This window comes from Rousettus aegyptiacus, unplaced genomic scaffold, assembly GCF_014176215.1.
Source record: "Rousettus aegyptiacus isolate mRouAeg1 unplaced genomic scaffold, mRouAeg1.p scaffold_m13_p_4, whole genome shotgun sequence".
Lineage (NCBI taxonomy): Eukaryota > Metazoa > Chordata > Mammalia > Chiroptera > Pteropodidae > Rousettus > Rousettus aegyptiacus.
Window position 1 is genome coordinate 96102660 of NW_023416307.1, and position 24884 is coordinate 96127543.

At 35.3% G+C, this 24884-nt stretch overlaps 1 protein-coding gene across 9 annotated transcripts in view; it reads right to left on the minus strand.

Moving 5' to 3' along the window:
* Window positions 1-24552, minus strand: part of PLSCR4 (phospholipid scramblase 4) — a 54490-nt gene extending 29938 nt beyond the window's left edge. For 4 of the 9 annotated variants that reach the window (XM_016166117.2, XM_016166099.2, XM_016166094.2 and 1 more), the window contains exon 1: window positions 24446-24552. The gene's annotated coding sequence lies outside the window, so the exon portion shown is untranslated. Of the gene's footprint in view, window positions 1-947; window positions 2149-4507; window positions 4729-20950; window positions 21002-24445 lie in introns of those variants that run through there. The other 5 variants (XM_016166068.2, XM_016166085.2, XM_016166067.2 and 2 more) reach the window with 5 other exon arrangements.
* Window positions 24553-24884: the final 332 nt, after the last annotated feature.

A 24884-nucleotide genomic window follows, 5' to 3' on the forward strand; every position in this document is an offset into this window, starting at 1 on the left:
ATATTACACCAAAAACATGGGAAGAGAGTTCCAGAGAGACAAAAAAGTGAGAGTGAAGGCCCTGGGGTGGCACTGAGCTTGGTATAGTCAAGGAAGAGAGTGGTCAGGTATGACTAGGCATGGTGGACCAAGAGATTCACCATGGTAAGGAACAGAGAGACAGAGGTCTGATCTTACCTAAAGGCCATGAGAAAATAGAATCTGTTGTTATTGTAGCTGGGTACTCTTTGGAGGGCTTTAATCAGTGATCAGTTCTGATTCATACTTTTATCCTGAAGGGTAAGAGTACAGGCAGGGAGCAGAGACAAGGGATAGCAGCAGTAACCCAGATGAGAGCTAATGCTGGTTTAGACAGGGGATAGAGAGTTAGATGTGGTCAAAGGCATGGCATGATTTGGAAGCAGCACCTACTGATGGACTAAGTTAAAGGGAGGAGTCAAGGATAGGTCTCGGTTTTAGGCCAGGGTAAATGGAGTTGATGACAACACCATTAAATGAATTAGAAAGGAAGGTGAGGAAAATGGTGGGGACTGGGGAGAGTAGAAATCAGAAGTTCAAATCAGTACATGTTATGTTTAAAAAGAGACCACAAGACATGTTAAACATTTAAGTCAATAAAGACATGTTAAACATTTAAGTCAATAATGTGTGTGTGTGAACATTATATAAGACTAACACAGAAAAGTAAACTAGAAGGTGAGATGAAATTTGAAATAAGGAATAGGGGAGAAATTGTATTAATTCATTCATGAAAGAAGAAAAGAGTATCAGAGAAAGGAATTTCAGTACTTCAGGCTTCTGAATGTGGGTGATGAGAAATAACAAGAACAACATCTGCAGGACTATACTTTACTTAATGCTTATCAAATGTCAGGCAAAGAATGGAGCACTTTTTACATATTATTTCTAATTATGACAGCATTTCTTCTAACATGTAAATGGCCAACCTTGTTAAACTCAAGGACTTCTAAATCCAAAGTCCAAGTTCTTTCCAATGTGTCATCCAGTTGATCAAGTGCAAGATGTGTTCACTGTGTTGCTCAAGAAGAGTAGAAAGTCATCAATACAGAGTAGGTATACCAAAGAAGTATAAGAATACCATATGAGTAATCAATATATTGAGCTCAGTGAATGTCATCATGGCATAAGCTGGTATGTAGATTCCCAGCTCAAATGACCCACAAGGTGGGTCAGAATTCTACCAGTCTTGGACAACTTCCACTCACTCACCTCTGGAACTTAGCTGTACAGTGCCCCATGTGTCTTAATAGCAAAAAGTGTTCTGGGACATAGCAAAAATCCAGATCCAATTGCAGGCCAACTAAAAGTGTTCAAGGAATTGATCCTATTCCTTTAATGATGGCAGCTTCTGTTATTTACAAAAACAACACCCTTCCAGAACCTTAAATTGTGGACGTTCCTAGGAGCATGATCTCAAGTGACTCTTGCACATGTACACAAAGGTTATGTACAAGAATATTCTTGACACACTGTTCATATTAAAAGAAACTAAAAACATTCCAAATATTCGTCAATGATCTACTGGATTCTAGTATATTCATGATGCAACAGTACACAGCAGGTCCTTGCTTAACTCATAGATAAGTTCTGTGACTTTAAGCCAAACGACAGACAACAAAACCAACTTTACCATAGGCTAATCAATACAAACAAGAGTTAAGTTCCTACAGTACCTCATCAACATTTTAATAAAATGACATTGAACAAAAAGACCTTATTTGAGGACCTGCTCTAATGTAGTAAAAATGAAGTACAGCCAAACACAGCAATAGAGATGAATCTCAAACTTAGAATACTGAAAAAAATAGAAGCAAGCCATTGGAGGATAATTATGAATCTATTTAAAAATGTTCAAAAGCAGGAAAATGACACACTTTTTTTCTGACACATAGATGAGGAAAAACTTTAAAAAGGGGATAACACAAAATTTAGGGAAATGGTCATATGGAACAGATGGCAAATGTTTAGTGGAGGCCTCGGAGGGGCTTGAAGTTTCTGCTAATGTTCTAGTTCTAACAGGGTGGTGGGGACAAGGGTAATCGGTTATTAGTCTTTAAAAGGTACATATATTTAAATATGCATTATTCATATGTATAACACTGTTTCACAATAACAAAGAATCATTTAACAGTAACCTTCCGACTAAACATCTATTGTTCCTTTCTACACTAAGCCTGGGGATTAAATACTGTCAAGGAACTGTGAAGGAAGCTAATTAGAAAAGATTAAGTGTCCTAGTGAAAGGGGCCAAATTATCTACCATCTATCCTCCATTCATCCATCTATTCAACTATCAAGAGTGGTGAATGGTACAGCATAGCACAAAAGTGACAAATTTCAACAATTGCTGAATCTAGGTGAAGGCAGATATTTGAATATTTTTATTTTCAAAATAAAAACTTGAAGGAAAGAATATAGAATTCATATACCCAAATATAACGTCTGCCTATGCCTGAAAATCTCTACTTTTATAACAGCCCTAGGTGATTCTTATGATTAGGTATGTTTGGTACTAATATAGTATAAAGAAAAATAATAGTTCTCATTCATGCCAGGCAGAAATTAGAATTCAAACCTGATTCACGTGATTGAATAACAACTTGAAAAAATAAACCAATCTCGAAAATTTTAAAACTATGTTTTTAAAAGGAAGTAATATCAATGAATTTAAACAAAGTAAAATACACCTATACATTGCCTCACAAATTGTAGGTGTAAAAAGAAATTTTACTTCCCTCCTCCCTTTTTTTCCATCATGCTAAATTCTTTTCCTTTTCTTATAAAATTTTACAGTATAGTTTTATCCAAAATATTGTATAAGGCAGGATAATTTCCAGTTGCACTTGCTACAAGCCTGAATATTTTTAACTTAATCCTTCCTTAATATTCAGTGAATTGTTTTCAGATTTCCTAATCACTTATCAGGGGCAAAAAGTGTCTGTCATACTTTGGAGGCTGACTTTTGACTATATTGGATGGATATCAGAGTAGAAAACTGAAAAGTGCCTTCATAATACGTTAGTGCTGCATGGTCCAGGGAACTTTCAATTGCAGAGGACTCGGCATTTTCAGGGCTTAGGCTGCCTAGAGGAGAATCTAAGCTGATGGGCATGAAAAGGGGAAAAGGAGTCATGGGCTGAATAGGATGAGGGTGGTAAAATTGTGGTTTGCTGCTTTGCAGAGGAGCCCTGATATTGTAAATGGTGTCTTACAGCAAGACAGCATTTACATGGATAACAACTGCTGCATCGAACACAGTAGCTGTGTTATATACTCACTCCTAATTTTTGCCTTTGTAAGGAAGAACATACTAGCAAAGCTCAGTAATAATACCACAAGGTCTAGAGCCACACCATAGATATCAGAAACTTCTATCACAAAACAGAAATTGATGGTTAGCTCTTTCCAGTTGAGTATTTATTTAATGGATGGAATGTGTCCTGACTTCCTGGCATGGGAGTTTGTGGGTGTTACTTGTAATTCTCTAGGTACAAGGATTAGAAACCTGCACATGTAATGTAAAACCTTGGGTTCTGCCTGTCTCCAGTGCCTTCAGCTGTGAGAGAAGAGAAAAGAAGCAGGAGGTAATTGTATAATTCCTTCTGTTTCTTAGTAAAGGCAGGAAAAACAGTTCCTGCAAAGTCCTAGTCCATCTACCATAATCCTTCATCTAGATTCAATATATAACTTAGATGACATCCTTTGTACAGAAGGTAGGACATCTGGAGGGCAGAAGATTTGGTGACTGGTAAATGGTGTAACCTGGCACACTTCAGACTGCAAAGATAGTAGTTCAGATGGATAAATTTCAGGTATCACCTTAATAGCTGTGTGATCTTTAGTGAGCATTCTATCCTTGGTTTATCCTGTGTCACAGGTATAATGACAATTGAATGCACTGCACAGAACTGTTGTGAGGACTAAAATGTTTCCACTTGGATAGCACTTAAAACAGTGCCTGGCACATAGCTAATCCTCAATAAATATGCATTTACACAATTTTACTATGTAAAATAAAACTGGTAAAGAGACTAAGAATAAAAGTGTGTATTCAAATGTGGTATATAAAAGAGCTCTTGGCTATTCAACCATTTGACATGTATTACTGATCATCCATGCATACACTTTACACTGGGTCCAAACTGACATAGATAACTCCCATCTTCTACCACGAGTGAGTTTTACCAGATGTGATTTTATGAGTGTTTGTAACAAGTTTCAAAATGGAAAGAACTAAGAAAAAGAAAATGCAGACATTGCTGGAAGTCTTTTTCCTATTTTGTAACTAAATGAAAGACAAGTTAGAGTACAGCTTAATTGCTTACATGATTTGCTTTTGGTTTAGGATAGTGATATTAATTATATTATTCAGATGCATTTATCTAGTAATAAACTTAAAAAAGCAGGCAATTAAAATTACAATAAAGACATTTAAAAATTAGAATAAAATATTCATTACTTCTCCAAAATATAAGAACAGGCATACCTGGAAGATCTTGCAGGTTTGAATCTAGACAACTGCAATAAATATCACAATAAAGTGAGTCACAATTTTTTTTTTGGTTTCTCAGTGAATATAAAAGGTATGTTTACACTGTAGTGTAGATTATTAAGTGTATAATAATAGCATGATGTCTAAAAAAAGACCAATGTAAATGCCTTAATTAAAAAAAAAATACTTTATTCTGGGAAACATGGCAGAGTGAGAGATGTCCTCAAATCTCTCCCCTTGAAACAACAATAAGCTGAACATCTAAAACTCAACAAAAAACACCCAAACTGCACACCAGCACTTCTGAGCATGGGATCTGCGCATAAGAGCTACCACAGGTCAGAACCCCTAGTGTTGAGTGGTGGAATTGGAGAAATAAAGAAGCTGCCTCCCATAGCCGCCAGAGCTCCTTACAGGAGGGGAAAGGGTGAAGGTGCAATGGCTTCCCTGATCATCATGCCTGGAAGTGCTAGAACTTCTAGCATCCTGCAGCAGGGCCCAGTCATTAGGACAGACAACAGAGAAGTGGGACGGGACCACAAAGAAACAATAGATAATTTTTATCGGACCTGGTTGCAAAACCAAGGCTGAGCCACAGCCCCCAACTCCCAACCCAGAGGGGCCCTCCCCGATACCATCCAAGACAGATCACCTTGGAGACCCAGGGAAATCTGGGCAAATGCTACTGAAACTGTTGCTAACACTGATGGGGATAGAAACCGAGAGTAGCAAGTGAGATTAAATATCTACAAGAAAATAAAAAAGACAGGCTTTATATAAAGCAGGAATCCAAGAGGCTTAGCCACTATCTACTGGAAACCAAAAGAAAAGCACCTTCTTTGCAACAGGCTAAAGAAAGACCTTTATATAAAAAATCTTTCTGGAAAACCAACAGAATACACTTCCACTAATGCCTAGGAAGAGAAATAGGCTATTAAACACCATGAACAGCCAAGGCGACAAGGCACCTCAGAAAGAAAGAGAAAAATCTCCAGAAAATAACCTTACAGGCATAGAAATATGCAACTTAAATGACAGAATTCAAGAATGGTACTTCCGAAAAAAAATCAATGAGATCCAAACAACTCAATTCAAGAATTTCATGAATTGAAAAAACAACTAGATAAACAGAGTAAAAAGACTGAAACTCTTAAAAGAACCAAATAGAACTTCTGGATATGAAAAACACACTGCAAGAGTTGAAAAACAAAATAGCAAGCTGGGGAAATAGAGTCGACCAAAGAGAGGAAAGGATCAGTGATATCAAAGACAGAAATCTAGAAATAAATCAGAAGGAAGAAGAGAGAAATCAAAGAATGAAAAAGAATTCAAGAAATACAAAAACTAGCTGATCCCATCAGGAAAGGAAACATAAGAATAATGGGCATTATCAAAGATGAGGAAAAGGAGTAGGGACCAGAAAGCATTTTCAGACAAATAGTTGACCAGAATTTCCCAAATCTAAGGAATGAGCTGGAGTTTGGAATTCAAGTAGTCAACAGAACATCCAATTATCTCAACCCAAAAAGGCCTTCACCAAGACACACTATATTAAAATGATCAAAAATCAACAACAAAGACAGAATTCTCAGGGCAGCCAGGGACAAGAAAATGGTAATTTACAGAGGAAAACCCATTAGATTATTGTTGGACTACTCAGTGCAGACCTTACAGCCGGAAAAGAATGAAATCAAATATTTAAACTATTAAGTGAAAAGAACTACCAGCCTAAATAATGTATCCAGCTAAGCTCTCCTTTAGAAATTAAGAATTAAGACCTTTCCAGACATTCAAAAATGGAAGGAATTCTCCACTGCGAGCTCTGCACTATGGGAAATACTAAAAGGGGTCAGATCGTCTAAAACAAAATGACAAAAAATAATAATAATAATAATAATAAGGAATAAGGTGACTATCAGACAAATAGAAGAAGATTGCAACCCTTACTAAGAACAGCGCATTATAAGCTTAAATAATAATTAGAGAATTTTTATAGCAAGATAGTAATGAATGTTTAGCATACATAGAGACAAACTGAGGCAACAATGTCTGAAAAGAGGAGGATTCAAAGACCCAAATTCGCAAAGGAGAACGGAGATAAGGCATGAACAGAAAAGAATGGACAACTGTATATATATGTTCCTTTACATGTTCATAATGAAAACCACACACAGGAGATTCGGAAGTGAAAAATATAACATAAAACAAGAAGGACCAGAGAGAAAACACACAAAAGCCAACTAAACTGAAGAAAACAGAAACACAAGGACAAGAAAGCAATGAAAGCACCGAGCTACCAGAAAGCAAAAGAAAAAATGGCTATAAGAAGATCTCTAATTTCAATAATCACCCTAAATGTAAATGGAATAAATTCACCAATTAAAATGCAGTGTTTCAGATTGCATCAAAAACAAAAACCCAACCATATGTTGCCTCCAGGAGACACATCTCAGTTCCAAAGACAAATATAGACTCAAAGTAAAGGGTGGAAAATGATATTTCAAGCAAATGGCATTCAGAGAAAAGCAAGAGTAGCGGTACTAATATCAGATGAAATAGACTTCAAAATAAAAAAGATAAAGAAAGATACTGAGGGACACTTCATAATGATAAAGGGAATCAGACACCAAGAAGAAATAATACTTATTAATATCTATGCTTCCAATCAGGGAGCTCCAAAATATGTGAAGCAATTACTAACAGAACTAAAGGGAGAAACAGACCAAAACACTATCATAGCAGGGGACCTAAATACCCTACTGGTGGATATGGTCAGATCATCCAAACAGAAAATCAATAAAGAAATAACATCCTTAAATGGCACATTAGACTCACTGGGCATAATTGACATTTACAGAGCTTTCCATGCCAAAACAGTTGCTTATACATTCTTCTCTAGTGCACATGAAACATTCTCAAGAATCAACCACATACTGGGACACAGAGATAGCCTTAAGAAATATGAGAGGATTGAAATCATACTAACCATATCTCTGATCATAATGATTTGAAACTAGAGATCAACTGCAAAAAGAAATCAGGAAGAACCACAAATATGGAGATTAAACAACATGCTGCTGAAGAATAACTGGGTCAGAGAAGAATAACTGGGTCAGAGAGATTGAGAGATACAAAGAAACAAATGATAATGATAGTACAACATATCAAAACATTTGGGACACGACAAAAGTGGTCATAAGAGGAAAGTTCATATTATTACAGAGTTATCTCCAAAAACAATAATGAGCCCAAATAAATGACCTAAAGCTTCATCTTAAAATCTAGAAAAAGAATAACAAATGAAGCCTAAAGTCATCAAAGAAAAAGAAATAATCAAAATTAGAGCAGAAATAAATGAAATTGAAAATTAAAAAAAGAACAATAGAAAAAATAAATGCAAAAAAGATTTGGTTCTTTCAGAAGGTTAATAAAATTCACAAAACCCTGGCTAGACTCCTAAAGAAAAAAAGAGAAAGGATACAAATAAAATCAGAGATGAAAGAGGGGAACTTACAATAGACACTGTAGAAATATAAAAGATCATAAAAGAATACTATGAAAAAGTATAAAACACCAAATTTAATAACCTAGAAGAAATGGACCAGTACTTAGAAAACTACAATCTTCCTAGACTGAATCAAGAAGAACTGGAAAAACTAACTAGACCAATCAGCAGTATGGAAATTGAAACAATCATCAAAAACCTGCCGAAAAGGAAAAGTCCAGGACCAGATGGCTTCACCAGTGAATTCTATCAAACATTCAAAGATTTAAAACCTATTTTCCTCCCACTCGTCCAAAAAATCAAAGAGAAGGCAATAATTCCCAACTAATTTTTTTGAGACCAGTATCACCCTGGTAAAGATAACATACACACAAAAATTTATAGACCAATCTCTTTCATGAACACAGATGCAAAAATCCTAAATAAGATACAAGCGAACTGAATAAGCAACATATTAAAAAGATTATATATCACGATCGAGTGGGCTTCATCTCAGAGGCACGGGGATGGTTCAACATACGCAAATCGATTAATGTGTTACACTGCATAAACAAATTAAAAACCAAGAATCATACAGTCATATCGATAGATGCAGAAAAACCTTCAACAAGATACGGCATCCATTCATGACCAAAATGCTTTACAAATTGGTATAGAAAGAAAGTACCTTAACATAATAAAGGCCATATATGACTAACCCTCAGTGAACATTATACCTAATGGTGAAAACTAAAAACCTTCCCTCTAAGATCAGGAACAAGGCAAGGCTGTCTACTATTGCCACTGTTAGTCAACGTAACATTGGAGGTCCTACCAAGTGCAATCAAACAAGAGAAAGATATAGAAGGCATCCTAATAGGAAACAAAGAAGTCAGACTGTCACTGTTTGCGGATGACATGATTCTCTATATAGAAAACCCTAAAGACTCCACAAGAATACACTAGAAACCATAAGCAAATACAGTAAAGTTTCTGGAAACAAAATCAACATTCAAAAATCTACAGTGTTCCTATATTCTAATATGAAGCATCAGAAAAAGAAGTAATATAATTCCTTTTGCAAATGCAACAAAAAGAATAAATTACCTAGGAATAAATCTAACAAAACATGTGAAGGACCTATACAGCAAAAACTACATGACCCTATGGAAAAAAAAATCGAAGAAGATACAAAGAAATGGAGAGATAGTCCATGTTTTTGGATTGGTAGAATCAACATAGTTAAAAGAATTATACAGATTTAATGCAATCCCTGCATCAAAATCCCATTGGGATTTTTTAAAGATCAAAAAGTCATCATATTTGTATAGAAGTACAAAAGACTCTGACTTGCCAAAGTTATCCTGAGAAGGGGGGGGGGGCGGAAAATGAGACTGGAGGCATCACTCTGCCTCACTTCAAATTATATTACAAAGCTACAGTATTCAAAATGGCATGGTATTGGCAGAAAAACAGACACACGGACTAGTAGAAAAGAATCAAGAGTCTAGAAGTAAACCCATATTTACATGGGCAAATAATTTTTGACAAAAAAAGCCAAAAACATACAGTGGAGAAAGGAAAGCCTCTTTAATAAATGGTGCTGGAAATACTTGAAATCCACCTGCAAAAGAATGAAATTAGACTGGTGTGTATCACCACACACCAAAATGAACTCAAAATGGATTAAGGACCTCAATATAAGACCTGAAATAATAAAATGCATAGAAGAAAACATAGGAACTAAACTCAAGGACCTTGGACTTAAAGAGGATTTTATGAATTTGACCTCAAAAGCAAGGGAAGTAAAAGCTAAAATAAATGAACGGGTCTACATCAAACTAAAAATCCTCTGCGCAACAAAATAAATTGTCAACAAGGTAAAGAGACATCCATCCAAAAGGGGAAAACATATTTGCAAGCAATGCCTCCAAGAAGGGCTAATATCCAAAATATAGAAAGAACTCAGACAAGTCAACAACAACAATAAAAACAAATGATCCAATCAAAAAATAGGCAGAGAACCTGAACAGACACTTCTCCCTAGAGGACATACAAATGGCCAACATATATGAAAAAAATGCTCAACATCACTAGCTATTAGGGAAATTCAAATCAAAACCACATTGAGATACCATCTCACACTTGTTAGGATAGCTATAATCAACAGGATAAGTAATAGCAAATGCTGGAGAGCATGTGCAGAAAAAGCAACCCTAATACACTGCTGGTGGGACTACAAATTGGTACAGCCACTATAAAAAACAGTATAGAGGTTCTTCAAAAATCTAAGAATAGATCTACTATATGATCCAGCAATCCCTCTACTGGGTATTTACCCTAAAGACTTGAAAACCCATATCCGATAAGGTATTTGCACACTGATGTTCTTAGCAGCATTATTCACAGTGGCCAGGACATGGAATCAAACAGTGTTCTATGATAAATGAGTGGCTACAGAAGCTGTGGTACATATATACAATGGAATATTACTTAGCCATAAGAAGAGATGAATTACTGCCATTTGTGACATGTGGATGGACCCTGAGATAATCATGCTAAGCAAAATAAGCCAGACAGAAAAAGTTGAAAACCACATGATATCACTTACATGTGGGATATGGACATAAAAGCAACAAATGAACAGGACAAACAGAGACTCATGGACATGGACTGAAGACTAGTGGTTACCAGAGGGTAGAGTGTGGGGGAGGAGCGGGGAGGCAGACAGGGTAAAAGGGAATCAATATTGGGGGATGGTGAAGTTGGTAAAGGGGATCAAATGTATGGTAGCTGAAGGATGGTAAACACGTAACAGAATATACAGATGTCAAATTGTAATGTACACCTGAAAATTATATAATTATATTAACCAATGTTACCCCAATAAACTTAATTTTAAAAAAAGGAAAAAGAAGATATAAAGAAGTAAAGGAAAATTTTTAAAAATTAAAAAAAAATTATTAGATAGGCTCAATAGAAAAATGGAGATTATATGGCAAAGTTATTGAGCCTGAAGACAGATCAACAGAAATGATCCAGTCTGAAGAACACAGACAAAAATTATTGAAAAAGAAATCAGCAAAACCTTACCAATCTGCAGGACAATACCAAAGATTCTAATAGTCATGCCAATCAGAGTTTTATACACCAGGAGAAATAAAGCAGTGCAAAAAAAAAAAAAATTAAAAGAAATAATGGATAAAAAGTTTTCAAATTTGGCATAAAAAACATAAACCTATGGATGTGTAAAGCTTACTGAACATCATACAGGATAAAGTAAAGCTATCCACTCCCAAAACTTTCTGAGGAAGAAATAGAAAACCCAAATAGAATTATAGTGAGAGAATAAATTAGTAATCAAAATATTTCCCAGAGAATCCAGGAACAGACAACGTCACTAGTAAATTCTAACAAATGCTTAATAATAAATACCAGTCTTTCACAAATTCACCTAAAAAATAAGTGTGAACATACCCCAACTCATTCTATAAAACTCTATGCCCCTGATATCAAAATCAGAACAAGACATCACAAGAAAAGAAAGTTATACTAATAGCTCTTATGAAGGTAGACACAAAAATCCTCAACAAAACTACAAAACTGTATACACCATGACCAAGTGGGATATATACCAGTAATTAAATGTTGGTTTAATATAAAAAAAAGAAAGAAAATAATTTAAAATAATTTAATAATAAAAATAAAGATCAAAAACTACATGATCAGTTCAACAGATGCAGAAAGAGTATTTGACAGAATTCAGTACTTTTTTCATGATTAAAAAGAAAACCAAGTCAATAATCTAGAAATGAAATGAAACTCCCATAATTTGATAAAAGGCAACTATAAAGTATCCCACAACTAATATCAGACTAAATAGAAGAAGAATAAATGCTTTCCCACTAAGACCAAAAACAAGACAACAATGTCTGCTGTTACTTCAGTGTATTGTAGATTCTAGCCAAGGCAATTAAGTTAAAAAAAAAAAAAAAGGAAATAAAAGGCATATATCCAGAAGATTGGAAATAAATATATCTGACATATATATATAGAAGTTCCTAAGAAATCTATGAAAAACTATTAGAAGAAACAAGTTACACAATGTGATAGGACAAAAAATCAATATGCAAAAGTCAACTGTGTTCTATAACCTGGCAATGAACAATATTAAGAAACCAATTACATTTACAAGAATATCAAAAAGAATAAAACACCTAGGAATAAATTTCACAAAAGAAGTGTAGGACTTATACACTAAAGACTATGAAATAATGTTGAACAAAATTGAAGATTTAAATAAAAGAAAGACATCCCAAGTTCATGGATTGGCTATTCAATGGCCAAATATTAAGATGGCAGTATCATTCCCCAAGTTGATCTACAGAGTCAACATAATCCCTATCAAAATCCAAGTTGTCTTTTTCTGTAAATTGACAAGCTAAACATAAAATTCTCATGGAAACTAAAGGAAACTTGAAGAGCCAGAATAATCTTGAAAACAAAGATGGGGAACTCACACTTCCTGATTTCAAAACTCACTACAAACCTACAGAGATCCAAACAATGTGGTACTGGCACAGACCAATGGAAAAGAATTTGGTGCCAAGACCATTGAATAGGGAGGACTAATGTTTTCATCAAACAGTCTGGGAAAACTGTATTATTTTGTATCTACATACAAAATGATGAATTTGGGCCCCTATAACTTCCCCTACAAAATAATTATGTCAAAACAAACAAACAAACGACAAACCTAAGTGTAAAATGTAAAACTAAGAAATTAAAAAAAAAATCCACACAAAAAAACATATGAGTAAATCTTTATAACCTTGGGTTAGGCAATGGTTTACAGATATGACATCAATAGCATAAGCAACAACAACAAAAATCGATACATTGGATTTCATCAAAATTAAAAAGGTTTGTAGTGCAAAGAATACCATCAAGAAAACAAAAAACTGAGAGTGGGATAAAATATTTGCAAATCATATATCTGGTGAAGGATTTTTTATTCAGAATATGGGGGGGGGGAACCTCAGAACTCAATAATAAAGACAAATAACCCAGTTGAAAAATGGCCAAAGATTTGGACACTGCCCCAAAGAAGATATATGAATGGCCAATAAGGATATAAAAGGTTTCTCAACATTATCACTCATTAAAGACATGCAAATCAAAACTATAGTTACTTTTCGTACTTATTAGGATGGGTATAATAAAAAAAAGACAGACAATAATGAGCGTCAGAAAATATGTGGAGATACTAAAACCCTCATATGCTGCTGGTGGGAATGTAAAATGGTGCAGCTGCTCTGGAAAGGTCTGGTAGTTTCTAAAAAGATTAAATGTAGAGTTTAATATGGTTAATACAATTAAACATATGACCCAGCAATTCTATACTTCGATACATACTCAAGAGAAATGAAAATGAACATCAAAAAAACATATTCACGGAATCATTATTCGAAATAGCCAAAAAGTGAAAATTTCAACGTTCACCAACTGATTAATGGATAAATTTTAAAATGTAATATATCCCTACAGTGGACTACTATTCAGCCATAAAAGGTAAATGCTACAAACTGAATTTCAGAACTTTGAATTAACTAAGTGAAAGAAATCAGGCATAAAATATCATAACTTGTATGATTCCCTTTACACGAACTATCCAGAATAGGCAAGTATATAAAGATATGAAGTAGATTAGTGGTTGCCAGGGGCTGGAGGAAGGGTCACAGGAATGTGAAATGACCTATTGGGCATGGGTTTCTTTCTGGAGTTATAAAAATGTTCTAATATTAGACTGTGGTAACGGCAGAAAAATGCTGAATACAATAAAAATCAATAAACTTTAAATGACTGAATTTTATATCTGAAGTATATCTTCATAAATTTATTGAAAGAAAGCTGGATATTAACATTCCACAAGTAGCCTTCAGAGCAAAGAAAATTACTGCAGATAAGAGGGCCATCATTGAAAAGTGGGAGTCAATATACCAAGGCATTGTGATCCTAATGTGATTGTACCTACCAATGAGCTTCAAAATATACAAAGCAAAAAATGACAGAATTGAGAGGAGAAACAAATCCACAATTATAGCCAGACTTGAACACTTCCTCTTTTAGAAATCCATAGAAAAGCAGAGAGAAAATCAGCAATGAAACTAAAAAACTAAAACATCAACAACCAACTTTAATATTTGTAGAACACTCCACCCAACAACAGAATGCCTCTTCTTTCAACACATGGGAACTTTATCCAGAAAAACCATATTATAGGTCATAAAACATACCTTTAAAAATTACAAAGAACTAAAATCAAACAGTTGTTCTCAGACTATAATGTAATATAGCTAGAAATCACAAACTGAATAATAAAAGGAAAATGGCCAAGCACTCAGAAATGAAATAACAAACTTCTAAATAATCCAGTCAAACAGGATGTCTCAAGAAAATTAAGAAAATATTTTGAACTGAAAGAAAATAACAGGTCCTAAACATGGTGAGCTCTCCAGAAGTTATGTATATTTTCCAAGGATCTTTGAAACCCAAATTCATATAGCAGTTTCCTGCAAGACTGCCCTTATCATATACTGAATACCAACAACAGTTAATGTAACTTTCTGTCTAGCTGAACTATTACCAGTACCATCTTTTATTTTCTACTTGCAAACTGATTTATATTGTTCACCGAACTTTAGAGAATCATCAAATATATAAACAGATTTCTTTCTCTTAAAAAATGGGATTACACCATGGTAATTTAACCAGTCAATTGCTTTCTGGGATTTAGCTATTGCAATGATCTTATATCAGAATCCAAATGTGTAGGGTCAGTTCTCACAATGAAGAAATCTGCTGCAAAAATACGGCACACATAGGTTAGGTTAAGAGCTTTCCATAGGTATCACAAAGCAAACAGCATCATGAACCCATAAAAACCCACTTCATCACCTTTCAACAGGTATCACCTGTTTAAATACATCCTATTATCCCTTCCTTGGGTGAGGGTCTATCACTGCCATCAGAACCAAGCTGGGGAAGAAAATAATTGTTTCCAGTAATTAAATATCTTTTCTCCTGTGCATATTTAATTATTCAAATATAGAAACATTTAAGTACATTATAAACTAAAAAAATGATTTCAGAAATCTGGAAAATGATCAAATTTGCAAAACTTGTCTATTGGGAAACTTTTTTCAAAACTTTTAGGAGTACATAAACCTCTAATGTTAAAATATAAAAACAATTGAGAAAATGAAATAAAAATTAATACCATCTGTAGCCAAATTTAAAAGGGGCATTTTGTATAGATTTTTAAATTGGGTCAAGTTGCTAAGATATTTTTAAAGTAAAAACTCTGAGACTATAACATTAAATCAAGGGTGTGCTTTTTAAAAAAAAAAACTTTTGTTAAAATGCTATTTGAAGGTAATTGACATAGTGAAAATTTTTGAAAGAATGATTAATAGTACATGCAATGCTCTTACAAAGATTTTCCAAATATTAGCTCACCATTTGATGTTCATTATTTCCAAAATAAATGTCCATTTATCTGCCTTCCTAAACTCCAATATTACCAAGAATATTTAAGAAAGTAAAATCTGCTAAATGTATGATTAAATAATATAGCTGAGTTTGTTCTTGTGAGTGTAAAAATTGCAAAATTTTCATGTTAACTGAAAAGCTATGTAAATATTTCATAGAGAGCTTTCAGTCACACATCAAATGTATACAGACAAGTGTCAAGTACCCAACTATGAAAGTTTGAACAAATTTGTATCCAAAGTTCCTTCCTGCACGAAAATTATGAACCTAAAGAATTTTGTATAACGATTCTCAAAGAAGAGGAAGGAAGGTGTATTAAAGAAATTTAGTACAATTCTAAATATGCCTTAGAGCATATCATACCATGTGATCCTGAAGCCGCTGGTTCAGGATCACACTTTGAGAACCACTAATGTAGGGGACTTCTTTCTCTTAAGTATATGAGATTCAAAACCATTTCCAAGGAATTTTGATGTATCTCTCACTACCATTCCACTCCCACAGTTACAGATCCATGACATCCCTTCTGCATTTAAATAAAAATTCATCGTCTAAAAATCATATTTTAATAAATTCAATTTACTAATTAAACACCTATGTAAATTTTCCCTCAAACCTCATTTGTAAATCCAAGTGAATTTTCACTAAAGTTCAAAAGAAATCCAAAATATGCTGTAAGATTTTTAAGTAATACATTCTCATTCTCATAAAAGGTATCTAGAATAGAAACTGTAATTATTGTAAACTACACAAATATCTAGCCCAATAGTTAAGAAAACACATCACAGTGAAACAGTATATTTCCTTAAAAAGATGGTCACAAATAGTTTTGTAAAAATTATTAACATGCTAATCTGGATAATTAAAATGCACTTTTGTTGTTAAAAAGTAATTAAAATCTAGAGAGAATATGCTAAAGTATAAACTATATTTCTTCTTCAAATTTTGTACAATGTAAATTATATAATCTGATTGGAAAAAAATAATAAAAATAGAACTGAAATCTACTCTATTGTAGTGAATCTGTAACTAAAAAGACCCTAGGTTCATCAAAGATGAAAAGTTTTACACATCCTTCTACGTATAATTCTCTTTAAAAACTTTAAACCAAAATCTTGGTTCCTGTGGTATGCTGTATTGAGTAGTTTTATGGGTTTACTGGTTACTAGGGAACTAGATAGTTGAGTGAGTTCAAGATGAATGAATTAAAGTCCAATGATCGTGAAAGATTCAGTTCTTCTACATTTTGGTAACTTGATAGGTTGCTATCACACAGGCTGGAATTAAGAATCTACCTTACTCAAAAAGAAATTATAGAGGTTTGTACTAACAAGATAAACTTTGGTCTGTTATTTTTGGATAAAATATGCAGAACTGTCCCAGAGATATACAGAATCTTTCACTGGAACTGTATGTACAATATATATTTATTTTATTACATAATTGCATGCAATCAATCCCGTAAGAAAAACCTGAAACTATAATTTATTTTCACTATGAGCAAATGAAAATGTTGGCAAAATCTAATTGATGTATGCTGTTACATTTTTATAGCCTATATATTCTATATTTTAGTCACACCAGGATTTCTTCCAAACAGAATGTCTATGGTAGGCTATTTCCTTCTTTTAACAAGTGTTAAGAATTTTGAAAGTTGGTAATTTGGCTTTAATATAAAAGACTGAGATTAAATGTGAGCAAACTGATAGCCACAGTTTACAGATAACTTTTTTAAACATAATAAATTAGTTTAAATTGTTTAAAGAGAATATCAGGTCTTTCCATTTTCGCTTTCAAGGGAGAAATGTTATTGTTACCTGGAGCATAAAAAAAAAAACAAATAATATCATCGTGATGATTATATAATACATTTACAGAAAAATTACCATGTTAATTTTTGGAAGTTACCAGATAATGCCTTACTGTGTCATTTTTCTGCTTAACTTAGTATTAGAAACTGTGGCAAAAAAGGAAGTCGTGTGACCTAAAATTAATCTTATTTTGATAAGAAACCTTACATTTATAAAACCAGATATTTTTAAATAGGTGTTATCTGCAAACACCGGTATAAATCAAGCAGTCCAGCAGCTCATACATTTATACCACAAAAACTAAAGATGCCTCCTATTAGTTAGGAATTACATCAGGACCGCTCCCCATAGCCACTAAAAAGAAAATAGCCTTGAATAGCTTTGACATAGTGAAGCATTTCTGTAGTTTAAAACTTCATGTTAAAGCGGAAAATAAAGGGGATAGGGAAAGTCAGCATAGGCATCCACAGAAGGATACCTGGTGTGACCCAGAATTCACCTTTCTTCTTTATACAATAATAATAAATTAGCATTGCAGGTAAGGTTGTATCCATCATGCATCTGATGCCATGACAGTTCTGAAAAGCCCATAGTAAGAAAAGGGGTGTTTTCTTAATTCTGGGGGGGGGGGAACCACTTTTCCACGAAGTGACTCTCCAAAATCATGAACATTCCACCCCTTAGATTAATGGATAAAATCCTCAAACCCACAACAGGATGCAGTAGCTCTCCCTTAAGCCTGCCCACTCTCCCATCTGAGGGTGGACTTTCGCTTGGCAGAAGTCTTTGAGGATAACCACTTTTGGCAGCTTGCTCTCCCTTTTCAGAGTGAGCCTATTTCATCTTCAACACTGACTGCTCCTGGTTGCCTATTCTCCCTTCTAAAAGTGTACTTTCATTTTTAATAAAGGTAGCTTGCATACAATCAATTTCTGGGTATCTACCTTCAATTCTTTGTCAACCAGACACCAAGAACTGAGGTCCAGGACTTCCAGGACTCCCCAAAACTGCTAACCCCTAGACTCCCATCTGCCATCTCGAAAGACAATCAAGACACTAGATTGTTTGTGTTCTCCAAGAGATGTTCTAAGTATACACAAACTAAAATATATGCCTTTTAATATAAACTGCAGTCTTCTATATAATTTTGTCCCGTTTTGAGGTTCATCTTCTGTATCTCTTCTTGATTTCGATTATATTTCAGTTCATGTAACCTTATTCTTTTTAATGGCTGCATCACATTTAATTGACTGCTTAATGTTGAAAATTTAAATTATTTTTGAATGTATGCTATTACCAACAATGTTGAAATATACTTCTTTGTGTACCTGTGTATTAAGTTCTTGGAAGCAGAATCACTGGATCAAAGTTTCATGCATTTTTATTTTGGACATATATTGTCAAACTATATGTCAAAATATTTGAATCAATTTACATACCAAAAATATATTACCATTAGTAATGTGACAGGGTTCTTTTTAATCTCGTTTTGAAAATTTTAATTAGTTTCAAGTATACAGTATATTAGTTAGGCATCTATAGTTAGTAAAATGATCCAATTGCTCCCTCCCTTCCCTGACCCTCCACCTAGCCAATGTATTAATACTAATTGCATTCCCTATGTCATACTCCCCATTCCTGTGACCATCCATCAGCTACTAATTCGTACTTTTAACCCTTCACCCCATTCTCCTAGCCCCACAAACCTCCCTCCCCTCTGTCCATCACCAAATTGTCCACTATATTTGTGAGTCTGTTTTTGATTAATTTGTTCTTTTTATTCCTTAAATTCTGCATATAAGCGAAATCATATAGCATTTATCTTTCTCTGATTTAAATACTTTCTAGGTCCATCAAAGCAGTATCTTTTCCCATCCTGTTCCTTTCACATGTAGGGGTCTTGTTTTCTTATCCTTTCAGCCACTCTATATTTTGGCTGGAGCACTTAAATCTTTTCCATTTAAGGTACTTATTGATAGGAATGTATTTGTTACCATTCTTTATTCCTGTTTTTAATGCATGCTTTTTCTTCTTAAAGATGTCCCTCCAACATTTCCTTTAATAACTGGCTTGGTGATAAATTCTTTTGGTTTATTTTTATCTGGGAAGCTCTTTATCTGTCCTTCAACTCTAAATTGCCAGATAAAGTATTCTTGGTTGTATATCCTGGGTCTTCATCTTGTCAAATATTTTTTGCAAGCCCTTCTGTCCTGCATAATTTCTTTTGAGAAATCAGCTGCCAGTCTTATGGGTGTTCCCTTATAAGTAATTATTTCTTTTTCTCTTGCCACTTTTAATATTCTTTCTTTTTGTTTAACCTTTGGTATTTTAATTATGATGTCTCTTGGTGTGCGCCTCTTTGGATCCCTGATTTTTGGAATTCTCTGAGCTTCCTGGGGTTTTATGTCCATTTCCTTCATCAAGTTAGGGGAGTTTTCCATCATTAGTTCTTCAAACAGCTGTTTGACGTCTTGATTTTCTTCTGTTATGCCAATCAGATGAATATTTGGAGCCTCAATAGTGTCCCATATCTTCCTTATTTTTATAGTCTTGGCATCTTTTTTCTTGCCAGTCTGATTCAGTGTTTTGATTGGCTGTCCTGTCCTCTAGATAGGGCATTTGATCCTCTTCTTTATTCACTTTGTTTATTCCTTTATTTATTCCATTTAAAATACTTCTCATCTCAGATAATGCATTCTCCATTTCAGACTGGTTCCCTTTTATAATTTCCATTTTTATCTCTTTGTTGTTCCCTACACTTCCCAAAAATTCATTGAGCACCTTTATAGCTACTGTTTTGAACTCTGCATGTTAGATTACTTGACTCCATTATATCTGGATCTTCGTTCTGTTCTGTCATATGGTTTCTGCTTCTTTGTCTTCCCATTTTGGCTGCCTTTCCGTGTTTCTTTGTACTAAGCAGCAAAACTCCTAAGTCTGTTGGTCTTATTAGTGCAGATTTGTAAAGTAGGTGTCCAGTGGCACAGTTCTGCGAGGGGTTAAGCTGCAGGCCAAATTTAGCCCAAATCTCTATGTCTCCAAGGCCACTTGTCAAGATTCAGCACGCAGTCCACAGATGCTGTGCTTATAGTTACCTCAACAGGTCACACCAGAAACCAAGGCCAGCTGCCTCCAGTGTGAGTCTCAGCAAGGAGCACTAGACTCGCTGAGGATATACCTGGATATGGTTTGGATGGGGCCTGAGTTGGGGTAGGCGGAGTTTCAGGGAATCCTCTGGGCAGAGTGCCCTCTGTTATCCAGTTTGATGATGTCACAGCTATGGGCGTGCTGTGTCTGGTGCACTAGTAGGGAAAAGGACTCAATAGGGAACAATGGATATCACAGGCACTTCTGTACAGAGCAAGTCTCGCTTTGGCCCTCACTCCGACAATGTTTCCCTGTAAGTACCTGTGCCCCCTGCACACAGCCAAATAGGCACTGGTGCTCAGAGCAAACAGGTCCATCACTGCAAAAATCCGCTCGCTGACGCAGCCCCTTTAAGAGGCGTCTGCCGCTGTCGCAGCCACAGCCTCCTTCTCACTCAGCCACTCGCTCGCAACCAGGCAGACCCACATCCTCGCCCCATCCTACCTTCTGCTGTTGCAGGGTGATTTCTTGGATTTCTCCCTAGTTGTATGTCTTATTCATCTAGATCTCAGGCAATTTTTCCTTGCTGCTGCTCCTTGTTTCCATCACAACTTTGATTTCGTTGCCAGAGGGATGAACAGAGCCTCTATCATCTATGCCATTTTTTTTTCTCTCCTCCCACTAATGTGATGTTTTATCATAATTTTTGTCATTGCCAATCTGAAAGACAAAACTATTTTATTTTTCATATCTTATAAAGTTGAATAGTTTTTATTGTTTAAGTCATTTGCATCTCCATTTCTGTGAATTGCCTGTCATTTGTTCACTTTTCTGTTTGCTAGTTTCTTTTGTGTTTATATGATTTGTCATTTGTCATTTTTTTAATTTCATTTTTGCCATGAGTTTTTTATTTTTATAGTTTAGTTTCAGATGTTTTCCTTTTTAAAGGATAGCATCATCCTGAAAAATGAATACTTTAAAGGTGAATTTTCGTACAATGCTGCTAAAATATACAGAGTATGAACACTCCTGCATTTCCTGTTTATAAAGAAGTTAACACTGTGAAATCCCTCAGGCAAAACTTTTCAACTGTATACCTACACAAAATATCATAGCAATCAATATCAAAGAAGAAAATAAAGAAGGGATTTTCAAAGGAAGAGGATATTCAAATAGAAAGTAAATGAAAATTTGGAACGCTTTGTGAATAAAACATATTTTTTTCCACAGTGAATGACAATATATCCAGAAAGAAACTGTTCTATATAAATTACTAATTACACTCTCAAGATCTTTATTATTTTTCCTATAACATCCTTTTTCCTTATAAACATGCATAGAACTATGCATTATAGAACTATGTTAACAGAATATGAATACAGATAATTCAGTATTTACAAAAATGTTGTTATTGTACATATGTGTGTATAACCATATACAGTGTTTCAATTTTTCTTGTGTGTTTCAACTCAGAATATACTTTGGACATATTTCCAAGTTAGAATATTTAAGAGCTATAATATGCTCAAAACCCATACATTACACTTCTGAATATACTATAAATTATGTAATCAAATCCAAATCCGTATGTACAGAATTGTTTCCAAGTTTACTATATTACCAATAATCCTACTGTGAACATCTTTGACATAGATTTTTATTTGTACACTTAGGAGCATGATAAATTCCAGTAAGCAAATGAATATTTGAAAAATTTAATAGTTATCACCATATAAAACTTTTTCCAATACTTTCCACTAACAGTTTGTAAAAGTGTATTTCTCTCATCACATTATCAATGATACTGAGTATTAGCAGACTTTCAAAATCAGTAAAACAGGCAAAACTGTCTCACTTCAATTGCATTTTTCTGGTAACTAGTGTGACAGTCTTCGAACTGTTATTTGCATTTCTCTTGCTTTGAATTGACTCATTTATTCTTCAATTAAATTACTTTTAACTTCTATTTATATTAACATTTTATTTTTTTTACTTCCCTCTTTTCCCCTCCCCTCTGTGAACTGGATTAATTTTAAAAGTCATTAATGAGAGTTCTAGGCATATTAGTAAAATTAGTTCTTTTTTTATTAATTTCCCTATTTGTATGTTTTTTCTATACAATGTTAATAAGAATCATGTTCCTAATTGGGCGTTAGGTTTTGGTATCAACCTCAAAAATATTTTTCCCCATATGTCATGCTCACAAATATTCATCAGGTTTTCTTTACTTTTAGGTTTCATGTATTTAGATTAAAATGAATAAATCATCTAGATTACATCAGTGTGTTGAAAGTTCCTGTTTCATTAGTTTTTCCAAATAAATACCTGACTGTCCAACCTTTATCAATTAAATGTTACTTCTTCCTCACCCCCTCATTAAAATGTATGCTTATCAAAATGTCAGCTTTCCTTTTATTCTAAAATCTGTCTCTTCAGTGTCATTGATTTGTCCCGCAATAGGTCTATTACTTCTTCTTTCGCCTTTAAATCACTTTAGCTTTATAATACTTTTTATTATGCAGTAAAGTCTTCACATGTGTACATTTTTCTTTTCATGAAATCTTCCTGACTAGTGTTTGTTTTCCCATAGGAGCTAAACAGTTACTTTAAAAACAAAAACAGTTTGGTTGGGGATTTAATTTATACATCCTTGTAGATAAATATCTTTATAAAAATGTATTTTCTTTGTATTTTTACCTATACATTCTCATATGTACATTTAATATATTTTATATGTCCCTAGGATTTTTTTCTTTTTAAATAGGTTTAGATTTCTCAATTTTGTGTTATTTTATGCCAAATTGTTTTTTTTTGTTCTATTGTATTTTCTAGTTTATGTATACATCTATTAAGATCTCTAAATTACAGTAGATAGCAACTGAACACTACTAAATTCTCTTATTTTTTTCAATGATATTTTTAGTAGTTTCCTGTAGACGATTCAAGGTATACAATCACATATTGTGTAAAAAATGATCAATTTCTAATCAGAAAGTTAATACGCTCTTCCATCTAATGTCGCTGGCCTGTATAATTCACAACAATGTCACAAAGTATGACGATGAGCAGTCTCGGCTTTTCCCGATTTAATGGAAATGATGCTACTGTTTCAGGAGTAACCATGATAGTGAGTAGAGAGATGGGTGTTGAATTTTTATTCCTAATGTTGCAATACCTAATTTAAAATACTGAATCTATACCCTTTAAGTAGGTGGGAAATCAACCTGAGTGCATTATTTAGGTAGCTATAATTTAAATACGCAACATAAAATTCAAAACTCAAATTTGTAGATCTTAAGAGAAGATAAACAAGATTAGAAAATAAATGGAAGAAAAATTTAAGTCTTGAAATACACACGTCTTATTTCATAGATACAAGTACACCCCGAATAAATCACATCTCCCCACTTTGCCCTCAGGGGTAACTGAGACAGGGATCTCCTGCAATCCCGGCCCTCCGTCTCCTAGCATGTAAAGAAGATACTCTAAACCTTTTTACCCGCTTGGCCTGAGTCGGTGAGAGCTGCGAGAAGAGAATATGGGCAAGATGCTGGCGGAGCCCACGAGGAGGGACCGGGTCAACGGGACAGGCATGCTGGGGACGAGGGCCGCCCTGCGCAGCGCGCCTTCCTTCCACAAGAGACGCCAGAAAGGGGGCAGAGCGGCGGGCACGCAGGTAGCTCTCCCAGGGCGCGTTTCTCCAAGGCCTGAAGGAGTCCCCAGCAGCCAGCCTACGTCCCGGGGCCGCTGCTGCCGACGTTAAGCCCCAGGAGCTCCAACTCCAGCCAGAGGCTAAACGCGGCTAGCTGCCGGTCTCGCCACGCGTCCCCTCCCTGTCCCTCTGCGGACGCGCGCCGGGAGCCCGGAAACTCCCGCAACCACCTGAGGATGCGGCGCCGCGGTAAGGGCACTGCGAGCCCAGGACACTGCGCGCCCCCCACCCACCGGCCTCGAGCCTCTCCCCGCGTCGCCGCCCGCCCGCCCGGCCGGCCCACTAACCGCCTGGCCCGCCGTCCTCTTGGCACCTCAGCGCCAGGCCTGGGGTCTAGCCTCGATCGCTGCAGAGAGGGAAGCGGGGGCGGAGAAAGGGAGAGGAAGGGGAGGATGTTTCCAAATAAAAACAAGCGGCGAGGGGAGGGGGCGGTGCGGGCTAAGGGGCGTGGTCCTGGCGCGGGCGCCTTGCGGGGCCGATGGTTCCCCGGACCTCGGACTCCGCCCCCCGCTCTGGGGACCCAGCCTGTCAGTGGTCGCGGAAGGCAGGAGACACCACTGGGGCTAGTTTTCAAATAAAAAATGAGAGGGAGGGAGAATAAAGAATACCAAGTTGTAACAGCTCTAACGTGAGGTGACAGATAACAGCAAGCCTCTAATCAAGGAAAAGCAGTTTTCAGAGCCCGCGAGGAAGGACTTTGCTGAGAGTAGAACCCACTCTTTCGCA